This window comes from Crinia signifera, chromosome 1 (assembly GCF_055691185.1).
Source record: "Crinia signifera chromosome 1, ASM5569118v1, whole genome shotgun sequence".
In the NCBI taxonomy this organism is placed as follows: Eukaryota; Metazoa; Chordata; class Amphibia; order Anura; family Myobatrachidae; genus Crinia; species Crinia signifera.
In genome coordinates, this window is record NC_139217.1 from 318133243 (window position 1) to 318158017 (window position 24775).

The window sequence follows — 24775 nt, forward strand, 5'->3', positions numbered from 1 at the left end:
GCTTCACTCTCTGACAAAATCCTCCCCACAGTAGATGGACAAACCCATGTGCACAGCAGGCGAGGCAGTGCAAAATGACACACCCAAATCTACTGTACAGTACATACTGTAATTCTCTCTGCGCAAGTCCAGTAACACCTGCCTCACCTGCAGTGCACATGGGTTTGTCCATCCAAGAAGGATTTTGTCAGAGAGTGAAGAAGAACAAGGGCCTCAGTACATGCTGGAGCCTGTTCAAAAATACTTTTCCGGTACAGATGGTGAGAGCCCTGGTGTTATACTGTACAATACTTACCAACCGCGCTCAGAGACTCCTCCTCCAGCTGGGTGGGGGCAGAGGTGGCCCTCTCCTCCTGGGTGGCGGCAGGGAGGCTTTCTGGAGCTGCAAATGTCAAAAAAAAAAAAGGACAAAATAAAGAGGCTGTATCGTGCAAGCAGGGGTATTTTTGAACAGGCTCCAGCAGGAACTGATGCCCTTACTCTGCTTCACTCTCTGACAAAATCCTCCCCACAGTAGATGGACAAACCCATGTGCACAGCAGGCGAGGCAGTGCAAAATGACACACCCAAATCTACTGTACAGTACATACTGTAATTCTCTCTGCGCAAGTCCAGTAACACCTGCCTCACCTGCAGTGCACATGGGTTTGTCCATCCAAGAAGGATTTTGTCAGAGAGTGAAGAAGAACAAGGGCCTCAGTACATGCTGGAGCCTGTTCAAAAATACTTTTCCGGTACAGATGGTGAGAGCCCTGGTGTTATACTGTACAATACTTACCAACCGCGCTCAGAGACTCCTCCTCCAGCTGGGTGGGGGCAGAGGTGGCCCTCTCCTCCTGGGTGGCGGCAGGGAGGCTTTCTGGAGCTGCAAATGTCAAAAAAAAAAAGGACAAAATAAAGAGGCTGTATCGTGCAAGCAGGGGTATTTTTGAACAGGCTCCAGCAGGAACTGATGCCCTTACTCTGCTTCACTCTCTGACAAAATCCTCCCCACAGTAGATGGACAAACCCATGTGCACAGCAGGCGAGGCAGTGCAAAATGACACACCCAAATCTACTGTACAGTACATACTGTAATTCTCTCTGCGCAAGTCCAGTAACACCTGCCTCACCTGCAGTGCACATGGGTTTGTCCATCCAAGAAGGATTTTGTCAGAGAGTGAAGAAGAACAAGGGCCTCAGTACATGCTGGAGCCTGTTCAAAAATACTTTTCCGGTACAGATGGTGAGAGCCCTGGTGTTATACTGTACAATACTTACCAACCGCGCTCAGAGACTCCTCCTCCAGCTGGGTGGGGGCAGAGGTGGCCCTCTCCTCCTGGGTGGCGGCAGGGAGGCTTTCTGGAGCTGCAAATGTAAAAAAAAAAAAGGACAAAATAAAGAGGCTGTATCGTGCAAGCAGGGGTATTTTTGAACAGGCTCCAGCAGGAACTGATGCCCTTACTCTGCTTCACTCTCTGACAAAATCCTCCCCACAGTAGATGGACAAACCCATGTGCACAGCAGGCGAGGCAGTGCAAAATGACACACCCAAATCTACTGTACAGTACATACTGTAATTCTCTCTGCGCAAGTCCAGTAACACCTGCCTCACCTGCAGTGCACATGGGTTTGTCCATCCAAGAAGGATTTTGTCAGAGAGTGAAGAAGAACAAGGGCCTCAGTACATGCTGGAGCCTGTTCAAAAATACTTTTCCGGTACAGATGGTGAGAGCCCTGGTGTTATACTGTACAATACTTACCAACCGCGCTCAGAGACTCCTCCTCCAGCTGGGTGGGGGCAGAGGTGGCCTTCTCCTCCTGGGTGGCGGCAGGGAGGCCTTCTGGAGCTGCGACATCCACTGGGACTGCGGAAAAGCACACAAAAAAACTACTGTGCTGTACAGTACTGTATATTCTCTAACACGAACATACTGTACTATAAAGTACAATGTGTTAAGGTACTGTACTGTATCAACACTACAGTACATACTGTACTGTGCAGTACATAACAGTACAGTACAGTACAGTACCTGCCAAAATGACCCATTCCAGGAGGGATGAAATGCTGTGGTCCTGTACAGTATCCCACATGTTTGAAAGTCAATATGCAATGTTCCGCTCTGTACTGTATACAGTATACTGTACTGTACTTACAGTGGCGGTGCTGTCTCTCCCGCAGCGTCATCCTGCTGATACCTGGAAAAATAAGAAATACAGTGCGTAAGGCATACTGTAATTACTGCAGATACAGTATTTGTAGGCCCCATATCAAAAGTTTGTAAGGGCCCACAATTTACTGTACAGTACTGTACAGTATGTCATGAAAACCAATGCTGTAGGAAATCACCCATGGCAACAAGCATGTACTGTACAGCATACAGTAGTTGCCTTCCCTCTTCAGCAGGAGACTCCCTGAAATACTGCACAGTACTGTAGCAGCAATCTCCATCTCTCTCTCATTAGTCCTACACATTATGCCATACTGTACACCAAAATACTGTACCTACTGTATTACAGTACAGTATGTACAGTATTTTACCACATTCCATAATGTCCATTACTACACACACTATAATGCTCATTGCATATTAGGGGGTTAACATGCTCGTTGCCATGGGATGAACCTGGTCTTCCAGGTGTTGCACACTCTGGAAGGGATTAACATGCTCATTGCAAAGAATTTACTGTACAGTACATGATCTGCCATGGATTCCGGGGGTTAACATGTTGACATCACCCCAACCATGGGCTGGAAACCAGGTCTGGTGGCTGCAGGAATGGGAATGTAAGAAGTGGGGTCCAGGCCCTGGAGTTGGAGAGCGGAACAATGCTCAGAAGGACCTGTCTAATACTGCTCCCCCCAAATCTGTATCAATACCACTGCTGAACAGCTGACTCTGGCGCTCTCAGACCCGGTCCAAAAAACCTCTCTGTCCAGGTCAGCGCCCCCCCCACACACAATACAGTATCTCCATGTACAGTACAGTAGTGTACTGTATGGAAGTACTGTAGACACACCCTTCAGGTGGAGAATGACACACCCCCTAATTCTAAATTCTAATTCTAATAGCAAGTTCTGTAAAATCTACCTGAACAGTTGTACAGCAATCAGCACATTAAAAAAAAATACAGGTACAGTATACTGTAAAATCCCCCATGGCAACAAGTAAAAAAATACTGTATACAATAGCACTCAACATTGTACAGGTATGTACAGTACTTACTTTGCCTGAGGGAGTCCAGCAGTTGAGGGTCCCGACGGACCAGGTCGGACCATCTCCTCTGGAGGCTCCTAACTGGCCTGTCTCTATGGAACCTCACCCTGATGGCTTGACGGGCCCCCTGGTAGGCCTCCACAATCTCCCGATTAGAGACCAGGAGCCTGTCCCGCCAAGCCACCAGGGTGAGGAGCTCCCCTCTGCCAAAGGGCCTTGCCCTCCTGACTCTGCCAGTGTCCGACATACTGAACAGGTCCAGGAACAGTACTAGCGATACTGATAATGGCGCCTACAGTATACTGCAATAGCGTGTGCGCCGTGCGTCCTATGCGCCGTGCGTCCTATGCGCCGTGCGTCCTATGCGCCGTGCGTCCTGTGCGGAACAGCGTCCCATTCTGTGCGCCCCCCGCTGAGTAGTGGGTACAGTAGTTTATCAGTAGTTTATCAGTAGTTTTTATATACTGTAATACATTACTTATACAATATACTGTAAAATGTAATACTATACTGTAAATATATATAATATATATAAATAATTATATTTTAATCACACAGTATATTGTCAATAATTATATCTTAGTTAAAACTGTAAAATTTGATACTATAATATTAAAGGTTTAACGCCGTAATCGAACACGGGTCTCCGGCGTGAAACACCATGCAGATAACCACTACACTACAGCCAAGAACTGTACAGTGTAATGACTACTATACTACCATGACTGATTCTACACCCAGCCTGTAGCTTAACAGTCAGGAGCTGATTGGACGGCATTTTCCACTTCTCCTCCCCTATCACCGCTTCATACTGTAAATCTACCCATCAGTAACTTACCGCACAATACTGTGAATGTAATGCTGCAAAACCATATTGTGACCAAGTTTCCAATATTGTGACCGCCTTTAGAACAATACTGTACTGTATACTGAGACGCATAGCGTCCGTGTCGTACAACCTTTAGAACTACAGTACAGTGTTTGATGTTACGCATTAGCGTCTGTGCGGCTACATCTCCTAACTGTCACTGCGTCTATAGACGCAGTGACAGTTAGAAGCCATGACGTTCAAGTACGTCATGTGTCGGGAAGTACCTCCCGACCATGACGTACAGTACATGTACGACACTCTCTGTCCGCATCAGCATGATGCACTCTCGGCTGAAGAGACTGGATCACGCTCGTGCCAGCGGCATTAGAGAGGTGCTCATCGTATAATAAAGTTCATGTAATTCCTGCGCATCATGCACGCGCTGAAGCACAAATCTTACGCATGCGCAAATGAGGTTTTTAAAAGTGACATCTGGTGGTTGGTCTGTGATATTGCACTCGTCGTGAAGCGCCACGGCGATTCGCTACATGTATGCGCCATGGCGTGTGTCGGAAACATCGCCATAGGTGGCAATAATAAGACCTGCTCCATCTGTAAATATTCAGTCAGATGCAGGCCAGAATTGCTGCAAACATGTCTAGCTCAGATGATTCCGCAGCTGAGGACGCTCTACAGAGAGCAAGAGCAGAATCCTTGCTTGAAAGGTTGAGGCACAGGGAGCAGGAGAGGACAAGGAGGACCCAAGAGCAAGGGGGCCCCTCACTAACAGCCACTACTGCAATGCCACCAGCTACACAAGGGCCAAGCAACCAGCCAGAACAAGAGGTTGCATCTCTCCAAACAGGTGTGACCCAGCAGGTGCATGGTGAGAGAACTGGGGCCACCAGAAAACGAGCTGCAACATCTAGGGCGAGGACTGAGCAGGATACCACCACCAAAAAGAGAAACCCTGCATTTCTAGAGGCAGAATTAAGAATTTGAGTGCCCAGGGCACGAGAATGGATCGAATTGGCTACCAGGAAGCCGAGTGCCAGTGCAAAGAGAAACCTTTGGGAGAAGATCACAGAGGAAGTGAACCAGGTGTCACCAGTGGTCAGAGATTGGCTAGCAGTGAAGAAAAGGCAAGTGTGTTTGTCCCCCTGATAATGTCATATGTGTGTACATATGTTACATGTATGTTTTGAGAATAATAGAAAGGTGTGTTTGTAGATAGTGCTACACTTCAATGTAACATGTGAACACAACCATGTCTAATAACCCACATTTATATATGAAACATGCACCATTGGTGTGATGTGAGGTTATGGGCACAGTTCTGCTCATGTGAAGTATGTGATGGGACAACAGAAAGTGTGTTGTTGAAAAAGAGTTGTTGTAACATGTTCCATATGATGCTACTGAAACAAGAATGACCAAACTGTGCACATGTAGCTGGTGAGAAACTACACATCCCAGTATGCCTTCCCATAGTTAAATTACTCCATATTAACAACACTGTCAAGCTATGGTGGAATGTGCAGTTTCACAGCAGGTGGAGGTGCATAATTTGGCCATGGATGATGTCATTTCTGCATAGTGATCTATGTATGTGCATTTAGTGGGCTAATGAATGAGATGAGACACTGAAATGCCTCATAATGGAGACATTAATGTGTGTGTGGGAAACATATGGCTAAAAAACATAAGATCACCCACACTAGGAAATGTAACGTAGTCATGATGTTCACTAGCACAGTGGTGCACATATCTCATGGTGATATTTGTATTTTTGAACTTGTAGGTGGTCAGACTTCAAAACTACACTGAAGAGAAAGATGACTGACCGGTTCAACCACAGCATGTCCACTGGGAGGGGGCCTATGCCAGATAATTTGGAATATACCCCCCTGGAGCAGGACGCCTTGGATGTTATTGATGAGGCCGAGGTCAGGGGGATATCCAATATGGATAGTGAGCTCCTGGTGGAGGTCTTTGCTGCTGCTTTTGATGGTAAGTCACAGTAATGCATTGTATTTGGAAAGATATTTTTTAGTGCGTATGTGATGGTGACATTGTTTTCAATTATTATCCTAGAAGAAGCAGAAACACAGGATGAACCGGCAGCATCTTCCTCTGCAGAGCCACAGGTGGAGCAAGTGGTCCAGCCTCCACCAACACGACACCCCCAGCCACAGGACACATGGGATGCCAGGTGGATGGTGATACTGGAGAGGATGGAGCAGCGAGGGGAGGAGTCTGCGGTCTGTCAGCAGAAGGTTATGGAATTTCTGGCAGATTGGAAGCCCACAAAGACGCAGCAGTGTGAGGCCTTAAACCGCATCAATGACACTCTGGCGGCTGGCATGCAAAGCATTGTCCAGCAATTCAGCCGCCAGAATGACATTCTTGTGGAGCTGCTCACCACCGCCAGGTCCCTAAGGGACAATCCTCCATCTGCTGGCCCACCCCAAGCTGCTCCCCAACCTTCCACCTCTGCTGACCCTCCTGTGTCCAGTAGGGGAAGGCCGCGCAAGCCATCAGAGCCAAAGGCCCCTGTCCCCAAGGCCCCATCTAAAAAGGGGAAAAAAGGGCCAAAATAATGACACCTGGTTCACTTCCTCTGTGGTTGGACCCCAAATGTTTAAATTGCACTGGACATCCACTTCCTGAGTTGGCCATCGATCCATTTTCGTGCCGTGGGCATTAAAGTTCTTATTTTGACCTCTAGAAATGCAGGATAAATTTTTGGTGGTGTGTATCATGCTTAGTATTCACCCTGGTTGTTGCAGTACGTATTCTGGTGTCCACATTTCTTTCACCAGTGCATTTGCAGGGTAACACATGTTTGGAGATATGCAACCTCTTGTTCTGGCTGATTTTTATTTTTGTGTATATTTTATTTTTTATTTTTATTTATGACATTAAAGTGGCAAATAAGCTGTGATGCTGAACAGCAAACAAATTTATTTTCCCAATTACAACACAATTGTTGTATGTGTAATTTCTTGTGTGAAACAAATAATACATTTATGTGTACTTACTGACCAGGGTATTTTTGAGCATTTCTTGAAGTGTGGTAGAAGTTTCCCATGTGTAACCCTCTCCATTGCCATTCACATGTTCCTATCCAACTTTTCCCTGCTAATTAATTTGTGTCAGCACATGTGCAGAGCAACTTAATAGGTGAGAAAGCAGTTTGTGTGCAGGTGAGGTAGCTCCTACATTAGTAGGTAAAAGCAGGTCCAGAACAATGATTTCCTCATGGAGTGGGTGAGGTAGACAAACAAGGGTCAAAAGGGACATTTGTGTAGGAATGCATATGTGTCCTCCCTAAAAAAAGATGTGTGAATCGGCCAAACATGATAAAATTGCTTGTGAACAAACATGTTTAACTATTTAAATATATATGAGTTTACAGTGTCATAAGCAGATGTAGGAATCCTTTGTTAGAGAGATGTGAGTGCAATAATGTGATTGGTGGCATCTTACATCCAGAGTGTAGTAAAATCCAATTCATAGCAGATCAGAAAGTGGTACAGTTCGGTATTTTGGGTACTATACAAAGATTGTGCGCAAAATAGTGGGCATGGGCTTAAAACATTGCTGAAACATCCTTTGTAGGTGTTAGATGTGGTTTATGTTATTGTATCATAAATACGAAACCTATGTTTGTATTAGAGTGAACACGTTGACACATGTCGACTTGTGTAGATTGAGTGTGCTACTGTGTAAAGTCTATGAAAGCACGTAGTGAATGTGTATAACTGTTTAGCAAATAGCTACCTTAGCATATATAAGCAGGTCTTAAAAAGATTCTTACCTTAAATTAAACAAACCTTTAAATGTCGCGAAGTATAGAAAGATAAGCTTCCAATGTGTTTGAGTGCTGTGTGTGGCTTGCAGGTAGTGAAATCATGGTTTGGACTTAATAGACTGCAGCATTGCTTATTTCATTCAGGTGTATGTGTTTGAGTAGTAATCAGCGTTAATTAGCAAACCCAGGCGCACGCTGGCATGCGGTATCTGTAGGGGTGGTCTGAGGTGGCGGTTGGCGGCCGCCTGTTTTGTGTCCGAAATGAACGGTGCTTTAGCCGATCGAGCGGTAGTAGCACCGTTCATTTTTGGTGCACACCCCCGTGTACGCCCATGTTTACGCCCATTTTCCCTCATTATTTCGGCCGCTCCCCTCAACACGCCCCTATGCCGCCCCCAATGTCCGTACTCTCGCGTACAGGTTTTTTCGCACGGAGAGACCCGTCCGTAAGCGTTGTGGAGTGGTCGCGCCTGCGCATTGGAGATGGTACGCATGCGCAGATCATTAAAAACCCCGGAACGTACGCGTACGGCCCAGCCGCACGAACCAGAATAAGGCCCATAGAGAGATGAATTACAAATCAGTCAGCCCTTGTCAGTTTGCAGGATGTGTCTGAAAATTACAGGAGTTGATTGGTTTTTTACTTTATCTCTCTCCACATTATCTCTCTGCAAGCTTTGATACAACCGCACCACAATGTTATAAAACCTCCCAGCCTGAGTGGTCATGATTCCTTGGGGTAAATTTACTAAGATGGGAGTTCTATTGAAGATGGGATGTTGCCCATAGAAACCAATCAGATTCTACTTCATATTTATTTAGCACCTTCTAGAAGATAATAGATAAAATCTAATTGGTTTATATGGGCAATATCCCACCTGCAATAGAACTCCCATTTTAGTAAATTTACCCCTTTGTGTCTTATAAAACAAATATTATAAGCCAACATTAAACTGATGACCAATATGGTTGAAGCTCACTAAATAATTTTTTATGGCCCCACCATCTTTGACAATTTCCATTCACAGTTTTCACTTGTACTTTGGGGGTTATTCTAATGTGATCTAAATGGGGGTTATTCTAATCTAATCTAAATGGGGGTTATTCTAATCTAATTCTAATTTCCATGAAAACGCTGGGCGTTCCCATGCAAATCGGCCGGTGACAAGGTTGCGAGGGGGGGGGGGGCGGTCAGCCGATGTCAGCTGCCCGCCTGCTGCCCAAACAGGGTGCTCGCAGATCAGAGACACCATAGAGGTGGAGATCCGTGAGCGCTGGAGAAATAAATCGATGGTCGCCGACCATCGAATGATTTCTCCCCCACACCCAAGGCTGCGAATGGATGATTATGCAAATCCGGTTGGCGGCTGGGAGACTAGCGAGGCTGTGAGTTTCGCAGCCTTGCAAGTCAACCAGAATAAGGGCCTTTGTTTAAAATCAGATATTTGAATGCACTTATTGCCTACTTCAGATAAACGTTTGCAAACTACTGACTTAAAAAATCCCACTACACGTGAAAATTGATTATGTGCAGAGTATTCCACATCATAAAACTCTCTGTCCATAAAGCATGGTATGATATGTGTTGTTCAAGCAAATTAGCAGACAGTATTTCCATTTGGCAGCTGCGTTAATCGCTTGTCTACCATGCCCTTCAAACCATCAACATTAAACTCCAGTCATTTACTGTTGGCTATATATGTTTTCACCAGTCTGTCATGGTAAGTTAGACAACACTACAGCTGGACAATGTAATAAACTTTATTTTTGGGCTGCTGCAAGCATTTCTTTTCCTATCTCGTCCAGCAAGACATCATAACGAAAGAATCTGAATCCTTAATTAAACATGATACCTTTACTGCCCCCTTTAAAGTCACAAGGCTAGGATTGCGTTCCAATAGCATTTGCAAAGGAACATGCATTCCCACAGTCTTGCCCTTCAATTTTTAGCTTGTCTTTCTGAAATGAATACATTTGAAAACATATAAGTTGTTATTATATCTTAATTAGCACTGATTAATGATAGTCTCTGACATGTTTAGGTCAAGCTTGGCCCCTCTTGATATAGACATAACACATAGATCAACATTAATCTAAACACTTACAGCTAATTTGATAGAATGTACTGGAGGAAACGATATTCCAGATTTGAAGGTTAACTCATATATTTTAATAAAGACATGTTGTGTATTATTGCTAAACTTAATGACAATTACTGTGGCAATGTTATTGCTAACATGTTTCACAAATGATGAAAGGTGTTCAGATTCTAGGTAGTTAACTATTTCCATGCTGCGATGTTCTTATATATTTCTATGCATGTATTTAACTTGCATCGAGAATATTTTTACACAAAGAAGTTTACCTTTGCTTCAGCAATTTTGTCATTTTTGGCTTCTTGCTATTTATTTATTTTTTCAATAGTAAATCTTTATTTGTACTTTAAACATGGGATACGAACATTGTACAGAAAACCGTGCATTTATGTGCAGACATGACTTTAGACCAGCCAAGTTTACCATCCCGTACACCCAACTTCCAATAGACAAACAAACTGAGGCGGATCCACAAAAAATCACCTCAAGTAACATGATTATTGTGCTTTAACACCGTTTTAATCTACCATTGGGAAAACTGCTGTTCTATGATGTGGGACATATTTTCCTAATCCCCAGAGATGGACTTTTGAGAAACATTTTCTTTATCATCTATATTATATATTAATTTTTTTACTGATATACCCTACAGTATATGTTCACTATTCAATTATATATATTTATTAAATCAGTGCAATGTTCAATCTAATCGTCGCTCCAACCTTTTTCCTGCCCTTTACTATATTTAGTTTTTGGGCTTAGCAACCCTTGTGGATAAAGGAGCAGCATATCTGGTCGAACACTTACATAGGGGTTGTGGAGGAAATACTAATGCCTCCATCACTAGTGGAACTAGGAATATATAATGTATAGAAACTAAGGGGGTAATTCAGCCCTGGTTGCTATATTTGCTGCCTTGCGAGCATATAAATGCCTACACAATGCAAGGGTATGTGAACACTTACACATCCACTCACATGCGGCCGCACACGGGAAAATTCATTCGATGGTCACCATCAAATGATTTTTCCTCTCTTTGCAGATAAATGTAGGCTTACTTACTTTTATCCTGCATGGTGATTGGCGAATTGGGTGCGGGCGCTGATGTCATCTGATGTCTGCTGCCTGCCCTGAGCAGTCATGTGCATGCCCATAAAATGCTGGGTGGGCTACTGTGACCGCCCCCTGCCTGTCCATCAATATGTGAATGCCCCGGCAAGTGTATAACTCGCCAAAGGCGTTCACTCCAGGTGGTGCATATGCACATGAGCTCTCGGGGATGAGGATGAATTTGGACCTGAATTGGCCTCTAAATGCCTTCCAGTAACTCTGGGGGCAGTGATTCTGAATCAATAAGATACCTAGCAACAATAGTCAGTTATTGCCAAAAGGCCCCGCAGTGTCAACTACAAACAGAAAATGATATGATACTGATACCAGTAAAGGATCAAAGTGGGGTCTCTACTAGATTGTAAGCTCCTCAGAGCAGGGCCCTCTTCCCTCCTATTGTCAAAGCCCTCTTCTTTCACTTACAGCTCTCCCATACGCTAACACTCAGGGACCATCTTCGTCCACATACTGATCTCCATCTTTGGCCACCAGCCTCTAGTAGTACATTGATCACATCCTCACTACTTACATCTAGGCTGTACTGTGTATTGAATTGTGGCACTCTTTGTACCTGTACTCTAGTTTGTTATTTATTTACTGTAATGTTAATTGTTGTCTCCCTGTACTGTTCCTTTGTATGGATCTGCGAAACACATGTGGCGCCTTATAAATAAAATTATAATAATAATACTTAATAATAATAATAATAATAATAATAAAAATAATAAATAACTAATTAGTAAACATAAAAAAAGGCCCTCACAGTCAATTAGAGTATTACTAAGACACTTCACCATACAACAAATTGAACATAAACCAGAAATAATTAAACACACACAGGACAGAAAAGAAATATCAGGTATATTTGAATGCTGCCAACCATTAGCTTGTGATACGCTGGTTGCCCGGGACCTTTGATGAAATATATTTCATATTCCATGACACCAAAAGTTGAATGATATCAGATAGTGTGGAGGCCACAGCCGTAGAGCCATTTTTCATGATTCAAATTTTTGTACGGAAGCCTTCCTGTAGGGAATATTGTCTTTCCAGGTAGCCTTGGTAATTGGGAAGAAAGATCTGCCAAGGGCCAGGGTAGCAGCTGATAGATCACCAAAAATCTGTAGATCTCCCAGAATTGGGTTTGATAGTTCAAATGGCCTTATAGCTCACAAGATTGCCTCCTTTGCGTGTGAAAAATTAAGGCATGTTAAAGTGTGCATTGGAACATCCTGCAGTGCATTCCGAGCCTTTGGAAGGTGGTGCATGTGATCTGGAAGAAATCAGTGACAAACTCCTTCAGCTCAGAGTTAGAGACAAATTCTGGAGAATCGCAGATGTTACTGTTCCTGCGTAACAAACTATCTCGGTTCCCAGAGTTAATGGGGCATCATGCACTAGATCAGGTGTATGTGTACCTGGAAGTGGAAGCCAGGTTAAATGGCGCATTAAGTGCAGAAATTCTGTACATTAAGTGCAGCATGCTGTATGGAAACATGGTTGTTCCCTGAGCTGGAGAGGGAGATGGGTTCTCTATCTGGAACAGATTATGGGCCAGATGTATCAAGCTCCAAAAAGTGATAAAGTGGAAAATGATATACAAGCAGCCAATCAGCTCCTATCTGTTATTTTTCAATCCTAGCCTGTAACATGGCAGGTCGGAGCTGATTGGCTGGCTGTTTATCACTCTCCATTTTGTCACTTTTGAAACTTAATACATCTGGCCCTATATCAGAATCAGTTCCCAAGAACAACGTACTGAATTAAACTTATATCTTGAAGGATTGATGAAGGAAAGTGGTCATATTCAGCCTAATAAGGGCAACAATAGAGGTGCCTCTATCCATTTTTCTTAGCATATCTAAAAATAAATATTATATTTTTTCTAAAGCTCCCCAAGATTGCCAAACTTGCTTCAATGCTCCGCAGGGCAAAGGACTTGGATTGTGGAATAATACCTACATATGGAAAACCCCCCCAGATCTTTTTCTGCACCTGTTAAGCTGGGTACACCCCATATGAGGGCGCAAGCATCTCCTGTACATACAGTACTAACAGATCCGCTGTACAATACAAAATGTATTGTGCTGCACTGTATGTACCTACACTACGTCAGTCTGGATTTGTCATATTTATTATAAAGGGTTCCAATGTTATCTCTCGGCTAATATTGCCATTCCCAATAAAATTATGGTAATCATTTATCGATTTTTTGCTTAGTGATATTTATGTATTTATTTAATATGAGAGTCTTTGGTGCTTGTTAATAGTTAAAAATAAAATTAGAGATTGATTTATTTATACTGTAGTTCTGCATCGTATCTAATTGACCTTTAAATCAATTGGCTGAAACTGGTGAAGATGCAGTGGCTTTGAAATATGTCCATGTGAGCGGCCTGCAAATCAATACTTCTCTTTTGTGGAAAGGGGATCCCAATATCCTCATTTTTCAGGCTGCCTACATGCCATCACAAATGCTCACACAGAGTCACTGGTGCTCTTTGTGTTATTTGATGGGGGAAAAAAACTCATAAATTATGTATCCATTACATGCTGATAGAATAAATTCAGGACTTTCATGGTTTTTGTTCCTGTTGTGTGATGTATATCACTTTGAATTTAGTAATTATGTGATTCTAGTTGGCTGATTATAGCGTGCTTATTTACACGTTTTGTGCACCTAAAACATGTATACATGCCAAACCCATAGTGCTTATCCTAATCCTATTCTTATGCCTTTGGCAGTAACTTATTACATTTTTGTTGATTATTTGAATTTGAACATTCACGGGATAAGGGGATGACCATCTGAACCAGACTATTGGGAGTGCATGATCATAAGTAACCTATGCTAAATGGCATTGCTAACCCAAATATGCAAATAGGGATGTATGATATTTCAAATATCCATATGTAAATTCTGCTTTTTAACATAATGAAAGTGAGCTCCACCAAGAAATTGCTGTGATAACCCTGGAAACGACCCACTAAGTGATATGAAACTTCAGAAATTGACCAGAAATGTTTAGCATGAATGGAGGCCAACATCTGGATGATATCATATTAAAAATCAATTGAAAATAACTTGTATTCCATGCACATTTTGATTATGTAGTTACATTTTGAATAGTATTTATCATACCTTTTTGTTGACTTATAAAATCTTGGAGTTTTTTTTTTTTTTGCCTCATCCTGTATAAATGAAACACATGGGTTAACCTTCCTCTAGCACAGTGGTATCTAACCTTTTTGGGGGAGTGAGCTACTCAAGACAAAATAAACCGCCTGAAGAGCTACTAAAATATAAAAAAAAGAAATCTGCATAATAATTGAAAAAATGCCCTTTACAAATTATGCCACACACACTGTAATTCCCCTGACACATTATGTCACACACTGCAATGTTCAATATGACACATTCATACCTCCTGCAAGGCCACATTTCCCATTTTTTCCCCTATTGCGGCATGGCCAGTGCTCTGAGAGCTGCTGGCCATGCCCCCAGCCTCTCTGAATAGATGCTGTGCCATATATATACATGCCACCAGCAGTGCCAGTTGTACAATGCCCCCAATACCTGCAGTAATGCCATAAACACAATGCCTCCCAGCAGTGCCAGATAAACAATGCCCGCCCAATTGTGGTGCCATTATAAATAAATACTCTGGTGGTGCTGTGCCAAAAAAATGGGTGTAGCCACATGTGGTGCAGCCAATGAAAATGGGGGTGTGATACACATATGCCCCCAATAGTGAAGTGCCAGATATACATATGCCCCAATAGTGCCAGACACACATATGCCCCCAATAATGCCAGATACACATATAGATAAAGCCCCTCTCATTTAGCTCCAGCACTTGCCAGAATGTCCCTGCTGGCGAGCGCTGACTCCATTAGACTGGGACGCACGAGTGTCTCACAAGCATACGCATCCCAGTCACTCGGCGGTGGGGATCGGAAACAACCCTGCCCGTCTCCGCTTCAGCGAGACAGGCAGGGTTAGGGGGGTGCAGGGGGGGGGGGGCGGCGGCAGTCACTGATGGGGACCAGCGGCGAGGCGACAGGAAGCTCCATTGGAATGGGGCGCACAAGCATCTCGTGCACGCGGGCCCCTTCTGATGGCCGGTGGAGGTTGGCAATTTGAATGCCAGCCTCCGCCTCAATGAGAGGGGCTCCATCTGTATGCCCCCAATAGTGCCAGATACACATATGTCTCCAATAGTATCAGATACACATATGCTCCCACAGTGCTAGGTATGCCCCCACAGTGCCAGAAACAGGTATGCCCCCATGGTGCCAGGTATGCCCCCATGATGCCAGCTATGCCCCCACAGTGCCAGAAACACATATGCCCCCATTTTCCCAGCAGCAGCACAACTCACCATTGTTGCTCCTGCTGGTGCCGGGGAGAGGAGAGTCCAGTGTCCCACTGCTGGTTGTCTGTCTGTAGATTGTCCTCTCCACTGGCGCTCTGACAGGATGGTACCTCCCTTAAAATTGAGGTACGGTCCTCTTCTCCCAATATAAAGTGATATTCTGACAGGATGGTACCTCCCTTAAAATTGAGGTACGGTCCTCTTCTCCCAATATAAAGTGATATCACTTTATATTGGGAGAAGAGGACCGTACCTCAATTTTAAGGGAGGTACCATCCTGTCAGAGCGCCAGTGGAGAGGACAATCTGCTTTTGTTGTTTCTCATGTATTTTATGGTGTTTGGGTCACCATTCTAGTTTGAACTCTCCATAGGCGGCTTTAGCGCACAAGCTCATTGACTTTTTTCTTTTGTGTATATTCGGTTGTCTGTCTGTGTCTGTCTCCATCTCCATCTCCTCCTCTGCTGCCGCTTCCCTTCTGAGGGGAGGAGAGCACAGCAAATCGTGTGTCTCTCCTTCCACTCACTTCCCTGGGACTGGTCCATCAGCCAATCAAAGCTCATGCGCTGGCTCATATTTGGCTGCCGGCCCGCAAGCTCTGATTGACTGATTGCCCAGTCACATGGATACAGTGAGGGAAAGGAAAGATGCGTGATGTGCTATGCTCTCCTCCCCTCAGAAGAGAAGCAGAGCCTGCAGTGGGCAATGGAGGAACAGGCTGGCGAAAAGACAGGCGGGTGGGCGGCTGCAGAGTTGTCGAGTCACCCGGATCGCTACCGCGAGCTACCAGTAGCTCGTGAGCAATGGGTTGGCGACCACTGCTATAGCTTGTATTAATTGTAATGCATCAAGTTAGTAGTGTTTGGCTGAAGTGGAAGAAAACATTGATGTACAAGATGTACGTGGCCATATATTGTAATATACGTAATATACTGAGATAGAAATCCAAGCAGTCCATATCATTATAGACATCAATTTTCATTTTTGCCACTTGGATCTGCCAATAAATTATTTCTTGAGTGGGATATTACATGACGCATCAAAGGAGGTGAGAGCCAGAGTCAGCTGCTACCATTTTCTTTTGCCAATTAAGTGTGAGTGAGAAGTCTTTGCATAAGTCAGACACTACTGAGAAACACTAATTAGACTTTGGATAGTGTTCTTAGTCATTATTTATATATTCTTGGAACATTATGCACCAATGACATAGTATAAAAAGAAAGCAGTGTCACTGCATGTCCTTATCAAACAGATCAAATTTTATTGGCTCAAATCCCTAGTGACATCATCAGAATGTTCCAAGCAATTGTCTACCCCACAGGAGTATATATTTTTTTGTCACATATCATGGTGACTAAACTTTGAAGACAACATTTTCGCAGATGTTTGTCCCATTGTACTTTGAAGACCAAATTTCCTTCTTGAAAGCCAAACATCACTATACTAGAAATATAAAAATAAAAATCGGTACTCTTTACCTAGAACGGCGCCCATCGCGGGCATCGCATGTACATCGCATGCCATTATAATGGCATGCGATGCCCGCGATTTCACATAGAAATGCATGTTAAAATGTAAATCGCGTCGGTCGCATCGCATGCGACCAACGCGATTACCGCGATTTTACATAGGGAACAATGTTAAATGGCCCAATTGACCCGATTTTACATAGGAAACAATGTTAAATGGCCCACAGACCCCAAATAGCCACCCTCAAGTGTGAAATGGCCCCCCCAATTGTTAACGCCACCCCACGATCAACGCCAACCCGAAGCGTGGCGAGCACAGCGAGCCTGCGAGGGGCGGCGGTACGCGTCCTCCGACCTTTTCATACCCCCACTATCCACGTCGTCGTGGAGTCGAGAATAGAAAGTGTGGCGAGCACAGCGAGCCACCGAGCCCGAAGCGTGGCGAGCGGACGCGGATACCTGTGGAGCCCGCGAGGGGACGTGGATACCTTTGAAGGTATCCGCGTCCCCTCGCCATGCTTCGGGCTCGGTGGCTCGCTGTGCTCGCCACACTTTCTATTCTCAACTCCACGCCGACGTGGATAGTGGGGGTATGAAAAGGTCGGAGGACGCGTACCACCGCCCCTCGCGGGCTCGCTGCGCTCGCCACGCTTCGGGTTGACGTTGATCGTGGGGTGGCGTTAACAATTGGGGGCGCCATTTCACACTTGATGGTGGCTATTTGGGGTCTGTGGGCCATTTAACATTGTTCCCTATGTAAAATCGGGTCAATTGGGCCATTTAACATTGTTCCCTATGTAAAATCGCGGTAATCGCATCGGTCGCATCGCATGCGATTTTTTGGTCGCATGCGATGCGACCGACGCGATTTTTTACCATGCGATGCCGAAGATCCAAATCTTGGGCGTCGTTCTAGGTAAAGAGTACCTAAAAATCATTGTGGGAAATTTACTAAGATAGTAGTTCTATTTAACATGGGATGTCGCTAGGAACAATTCTTATTTAATTAGCACCTTCTAGAAGATAATAGATGGTATCTGCTTGGTTGCCCATAACAACATCCCATCTTCAATAGAACTCCCATCTTAGTCAATTTCCCCCATTATATCTTAACGTCCCAAAAGTGTATGTAAGCCTGTTCGAACTTTCTGGCAGGATGGTTGTGAATATAATGAAGATAATCCTCATAGTGTTTATGGTCCATCTTTATTATGTTATAAGATACATTCCCCATATTTTTAATGCATATATATTTGCAGGAACCCAAACAAAATACATACTGATAATTCTTATTTACATAGAGAATCTTTTGCCAAATATTGCTTAAAGAGGTTTACTGCATGTAGCAGAGGGTGAGATGGCATCTTGACCATTATACGTTGTTGTTCTATATAATCATTCAGGCCAGTTCCTTACCCATTGTAGTTTTGAGTATAAATTGGTCCCTCAAAAATCATACATCTAACACACCAGGAGCCAAAGAGTATTTCTTTAGTCAGATTTGTTTATAAAGCTGGTCATAGACTACACAGCGAGCGACAGAATCGGACCTCCACGATTTTTGGCCATGATCTTCACTTGAATTGGCCAAATGACAGTGAGGACAATCAGATATGTTAGATCAAACAAATGGTTTATATCTTAGTATTTTTCATGCTTTAAATTATTGTCCATATCCATTTTGCACAGTAAGCACATTTATATGACATCTACTGAATGCCATTTAGGAACAAAGCATACAGTATATAAATTTCTTTAAAGATCTTTTGTTAATATCTTACAATTTAAAAAACTATATTCTTAAAGGTTCGATAAATTTATAATAAATGTTTCAAGTAAAATGTTTTATATGTTTTAAACCTAATACCATTGTCATATTGTATATATAGTATTCTCCTTCCCACAACACCCAATGCCGCCACTTGCTGTTATTTTATCTTTATATAATATATGTCTACATTAAAAATAATGATGACCTTTTTGCTAGTCTCATCTGTTTTATTGGTTGAGTTGACTCATTCAGATCATTTCAGATGGTGTGTCACAAAGTAATTATCTTTTCATTTTTGTCACGTTGATCCCTTGTCACCATGAACTTCATAATGGGGAATTAAAGGTTATTCAATCCAATTTGCATTTTTTAAAACCATTAACACTCATATTAGTCATATAATGAGTATTTACTGCTTATGATTGGAGTAAATGACAAATGTGCTTATTAGGATTTGTTATTGGAATCAGATAATGGGGACTGAGGGGCAGATTTATTAAGCTTGGAGAAGAGATAAACTGGAGATAAAGCGGAGAAAAGGTAAAAGGAGATAAAGCACCAGCCAATCAGCTGTGTTTGAAAAAGACAGTTGGGAGTTGATTGGCTGGTGCTTTATCTCCTTTTTCCTTTTCTCCGCTTTATCTCCAGTTTATCTCTTCTCCAAGCTTAATAAATCTGCCCCTGATGCTTTCAACAGAAGGCAGTAGGTGCTTTTTTGTTTTACTTTATATCATTTTTTACATGACTTTTCTAGTTCGTCCTAAAAACGATTAAGTTAATGCATTTAAGCTTTAAAAGATAGGATTCGCTTTATCAGGCCATCTGCATTTCCAAATACCATTTACTCAGTAATATTTACCAGCTGCACAACTATTTTTGCACTCAGTAGATTTAATAATTATGTGAAAATAAACTTTACACTTCACTCAGTTTATTACAACTATCCCCTGTAGGAAAAAATCTGCAAGATGCAGAAGTGATTATGGTAGTTATTCGCAGCATACGTGCATGAATCACATAATATTATTATAGTGTAGATATATAAGATTTCTTTTACATCACTGCAGTTTACAGTAAAAGGCAGTAAAGTTATAGGAAAAGGTGAAAAGCAAGTCAATGGCTCCTCACAGTTTTATATAATTATAGTTATGTTGATATAAATCATGAAACTGTGACAAGAAGAAATTGCCTGCTTAGGTTCAAGCAGCAAAACTTTATCACAGGCGGCATATTTCTCAATTACTTTACAAATGTGTAGCTGCATACTGTATTTGTTTAGAATGTAAATACAATATCATTTGGCAGGGGAGTAACTACTAAATTGTGGGCCCCATAGCAAAATTTTGAAAGGAATGGATCCATTTGCAGCTGTGCAAATTTGTGCAATAACAGGCTCAGGATAAAATGATTTTTACACTGGGCACAACTCATTGCTGGAGTAGCCAGAGACTAACTCGACGGCCGTGATGAAAACAGGCATACTGTATCTGGCCTGTTGCTGATGTCACACACCCTCCCCTAAAATTCTCATGCACGCCAGCGTTTTCCCAGCACTCCCAATAAATGTATATTTTTTTCACTTCGACTCCTACTTCCTGACAATCACCTTATGATTAGGAATAGTAGCAGGATTGTGAACCGTACGTATGCGCAGTGTATCGATAATTGGCCGCCATGTGATCATGTCTGAAGTGGGCCACATGGCCATTGCAGGTGGGGCAAATCTAATATATGCAAAAAGAGTTAGATTGGGATAAGTTATATTGTTTCTGTGCAGGGTAAATACAGGCTGCTTTATTTTTACACTGCAATTGAGATTTCAGTGTGAGCACACATCACCCAAATCTAATTCTCTTTGCATATATTACACTAGAAAGCCCGCTCGAAGCAAAAGATTTGAAAGCTAGTCTGCTACCTTCTGTGTTTGTGCATGTATGAAAAAGGAATGTAGTTTCACTCTCTGCCAGCAGATGGCAGTGGCTTGGATATTTACGGACACTAGACATATATATAGATGATTTGTCTTACTTGCAGTGCACATGGTTTTGCCCATTTGAGAAAGATTTGGCTTTGCAATCCACTCTGATTCAAGCCCTTGATTAGTGTGGTAGATGATGTCCCTATAGTTAAATATCCATGGGGTAAATGCATCATAGAGTAGAGCTGGTTATGGAATGGATCCAGCCTTCATGATTTGTGTGGTCTGTAATAAGGATAACTAGGTCATCATAGCATGGGTCAATATGGGGCCTGATGACTCAAAGGGGGTGGTGCGGGGGTTCAGCAGGTTAAATAAGGCTGATCCAGGGGGTGTTTATATATAGACAAAAAAAGCCACACCTGCTTTCACATGGGGATGCCCAGCGTTTTTCTTGGTTCATCCATCCTTTTTGTGGGCACACCCAGGAAACTCTGGGCATCCCTATGCACCATCCACTTGCCAACTCTCCTCTGTGCTAATGCCTTGTCTAATGTGATAGTCTCTAAAGATGTTAGACGTTTGCACATCGGGTATGCACTTGCGTATTTTTGCCAAAAAAATTAAGTCATAGTACTGAATTCAGCCCATACCGTTTTCTGTTGAATCAGGCCCATAGTCTTTTTAGAGCATATGTCCACACAATCTTCTGACCCTCAACTGGCCATAGCTGCATACAGACACAAGTGCCACTGCTACATCTCACTCTCTGCTGTCCATTATTTCTGATTGCCGGGACACAGACAATAATCGGAAATTTTCTATTAGGAGACCACATTTGCTGCAAAAGAAAGTCATTACTACCGGGGCTACCACTTGCCAGGAACTGAGGGCTCATTATTATTTATTTATTAACAGTTTCTTATATAGCGCACACATATTCCGCAGCGCTTTACAGAGAATATCTGAACATTCACATCAGTCCCTGCCCCAGTGGAGCTTACAATCTATATTCCCTACCACATATACATGCACACACAGACATTCTAGGGTTAATTTTGTTGGAAGCCAATTAGCCTACCAGTATATTTTGGGATTGTGGGAGGAAACCGGAGTACCCGGAGGAAACCCACGCAAGTATGGGGATAATATACAAACTCCGCACAGTTATAGCTCATTGTTCATTTTTTTAGTCACTTAAGTTAAGTAGTGGGATAAGTTGGTGGGGCAGGCAGATTTGGCATCCGGATGATAGGTCTACACTGTATTGGTCGACAGTCAATCAGTATACACCAAAAGGTCAACAATGACAAAAGGTCGACATGCACTAGGTACAAAAGGTTTATATGTCAACATTGATAAAAGGCCATCACAAGCAAAAGGCCGATATGGCAATGGTCAACCTATGAAAATGTCGACCTGGGTTTTTTCAAAATTTTCTTTCATTTTTGTTAACATTTTTCGTACTTTAACATCTACTTGGACTCCAATTGGCCCGAAGCATGGCAAGCCATACCAGGGTACGTGCTACATGTTTTCAGGTATTGACATTGACACCCACATTTAAAAAAAAACTCATGAGTTTTTCAATGTGTCAACAATTTTCACGTTGACCTTTTGACTATCACTATCATATGATCCAGACCTGGCAGATTCTTGGATTTTTTTCTAGGCATAGATTACCCAGAAGGAAAATGGGAAGATTGCGCTAATATATAAACAATAAATTGTATCAATTTCCAATGCACCATGGAGGGGATCATATGTGTAGCAAAAGACTGGAGACTGCTTCAAATTGATGTATCAAAAAACAATTTAATTAACATACAAAGTATACATATACATAGCTATTTATAGGGTGGCGAACTAAAAGATTAAACGTATATATTAGCATATGCTATAAAACCAATGTGCACATAAAAACAATGCTAAAAGTTTAGCTCTAGATAAAAAAAGATAATGGTGATAATATTCACTCTGAATTTACATAGAGACTGATAATCTTGCATATGTTGACACTGTGTCGACTAGGTTTAATGCCGGACCGTACTGGGGATATTTTAGTAGAATGCTGGTAGTAACAATGTCCTTTTTAGGAGCAATAGATCATAACACAGTGAGCGCATACATCACCTGTGCTGCCAGATTGTAAAAGTTCTGTGCGGTGTTTGCTTGGTGGAGTGTCCCGCCTGAGGAGAATGACAGTGCGGACCTGGATGTAGTGGCCGGTACGCGTGTCTCTCACCCACGCTGCCGGAGATCTTATGGTCCTGCAATGCACCACCGTGACTTTCACTCACAGGTGCTTGTGTCAGCTCCTGCTGGCGTTCTCTACTCTCACGGTGGTGCATTGCAGGACCATAACATCTCCGGCAGCGCGGGTGAGAGACAAGCGTACGGCCACTACATCCAGGTCCATAACATTATTCTGTTCGATACGCACCATGAGAGTTTTATAATTTTGTGTTTTCAAAGGACTATGTTAATGTACCTGTACCTGTAAGGTGACATTTGAAGAAGGATGTAACACCGTTTCCCTACTCCTAGGAGAGGACCAGTTCTGGTATGCTTATTCATTCACTCAAGTACAGTTGTTTATTGATCTTGTATTCTATTGTTGTGATAAAACAGAAAACTGCACAGCGCTCGGAGAGGAAAACTCCTAGCAGCCCTCACTCCTTGGGGGAAGTCTCGGTCCCCCTAGTAATACAATGGAGAGAGTAGGAGAGGGGAGTGATGGCGCTCGGGGGTTTGGTGAGGATAGTTTGATGTAAAGAAAAATGGGAAACTGGGAGCAATAACTGTAGGCTGGGTGTTGGAATGATGTATAAACATGGAGCAATAACTGTAGGCAGGATGTTGATAATGAAGGTGATGGGAAAGTGATCCCTGACTGAGGTAGATGTTAAAGTAACCTGTCCAGCGGTGAGGCAATGCCTGTTGTCTCACCGAATGGTGGTGGTGTCGCGGTACCCAGATCCCTTCACGTCAATCCTGGAGTAGATGATGTACCTCTGAAGATAACGTAAGTGGTTCAGGGTATGCAGGTGGTATGTAGAAGAGGTAGTAGTAGCTTACCGTGTGGTTCCGATGTATCAGCCGATAGCGATGATGCGTGACTTCCCCTAGTCTCGATGTGCTGGTACGGTTTCAGAGACTAATGTGTCCATGCGGTGGGTAAAAAAGGGACTTGGGGGTGCCCGTATAACAATAATGAGGAGTGGACTGGTATAATTACACAGATAGCATTTATTGTGACTATTACAGATAGTTAGTAACAATACAGGTATTACCAGTGAAAGAATATTACCAGTAGCAACTGGAACAATGAAAGCTAGGTGGGGTAGCAAATAGTTACCATGGGAGCTGTAGCCAAACGCGTTTCATCCTGTTTAAGGACTTTTTCAATGGCAGAATGAAGTGGTGATGTCCTGTGGTTTAAATAGGGTGAAGTATGAGATGCAGCTGTGGTGCCCGGCGTCCTGATCACTTCCGGGGGCGTGTGGCTGATTTGCGCATGTGCAAGGGCCGGGCGCTAGAGCCTGAATGTGTATAGTGGGTATGGGCGAAATTTGCGCAGGCGTGGAAGGCGGACAGAGCGTCCGGGAGTAGAGGAGAAGGATGGGGTAGGACAGGAGGCGGATGGTGCGTATGAAGGGGGCGGAGGGAGCCGGGGATGCCGGGATTTGTAGTGATGCAGCGAACGCTGTGACGCGGCGGCTGCTGGTGACAAGCAGACCGGATGTGATCAGAGCGTTAGTGGGGGGCGGAGGATGCCGGGATTTGTAGTCTTCCGGTCACTCCGCGTATCAGACAAGATGTGACTGTGGCGGAAATGATGTGGAGTGTATATGGGCGGCGGAGGGTGCCGGGAAATGTAGTCCTGCGGCCAATAATAATAGCAGGGATAATGGTGCGCCTGCGTGAGGTGGAGGTAGAAGGGATTTGTAGTGCAGGGGGTGAAGCAATGATAATGATGTAATGGGTTAACTGAGTACAAGGTGTACTTGGATTGGTGAGCAGGGATTGAGGGGTGAAAAAAGGTTATGGTGTGGCGATGTTGGCCAGAAAAAAACCATGGTGAAGATAGCAGACAGACTGGATAAAAAAGAAAAAGAAAAGAAAATAAAAAAGAAAAATAATAATAAAAAATAATAAAATATAAAATGGAATAAAAATGAAAATGGCAGACTGGATAAAAATGCAAAATGATA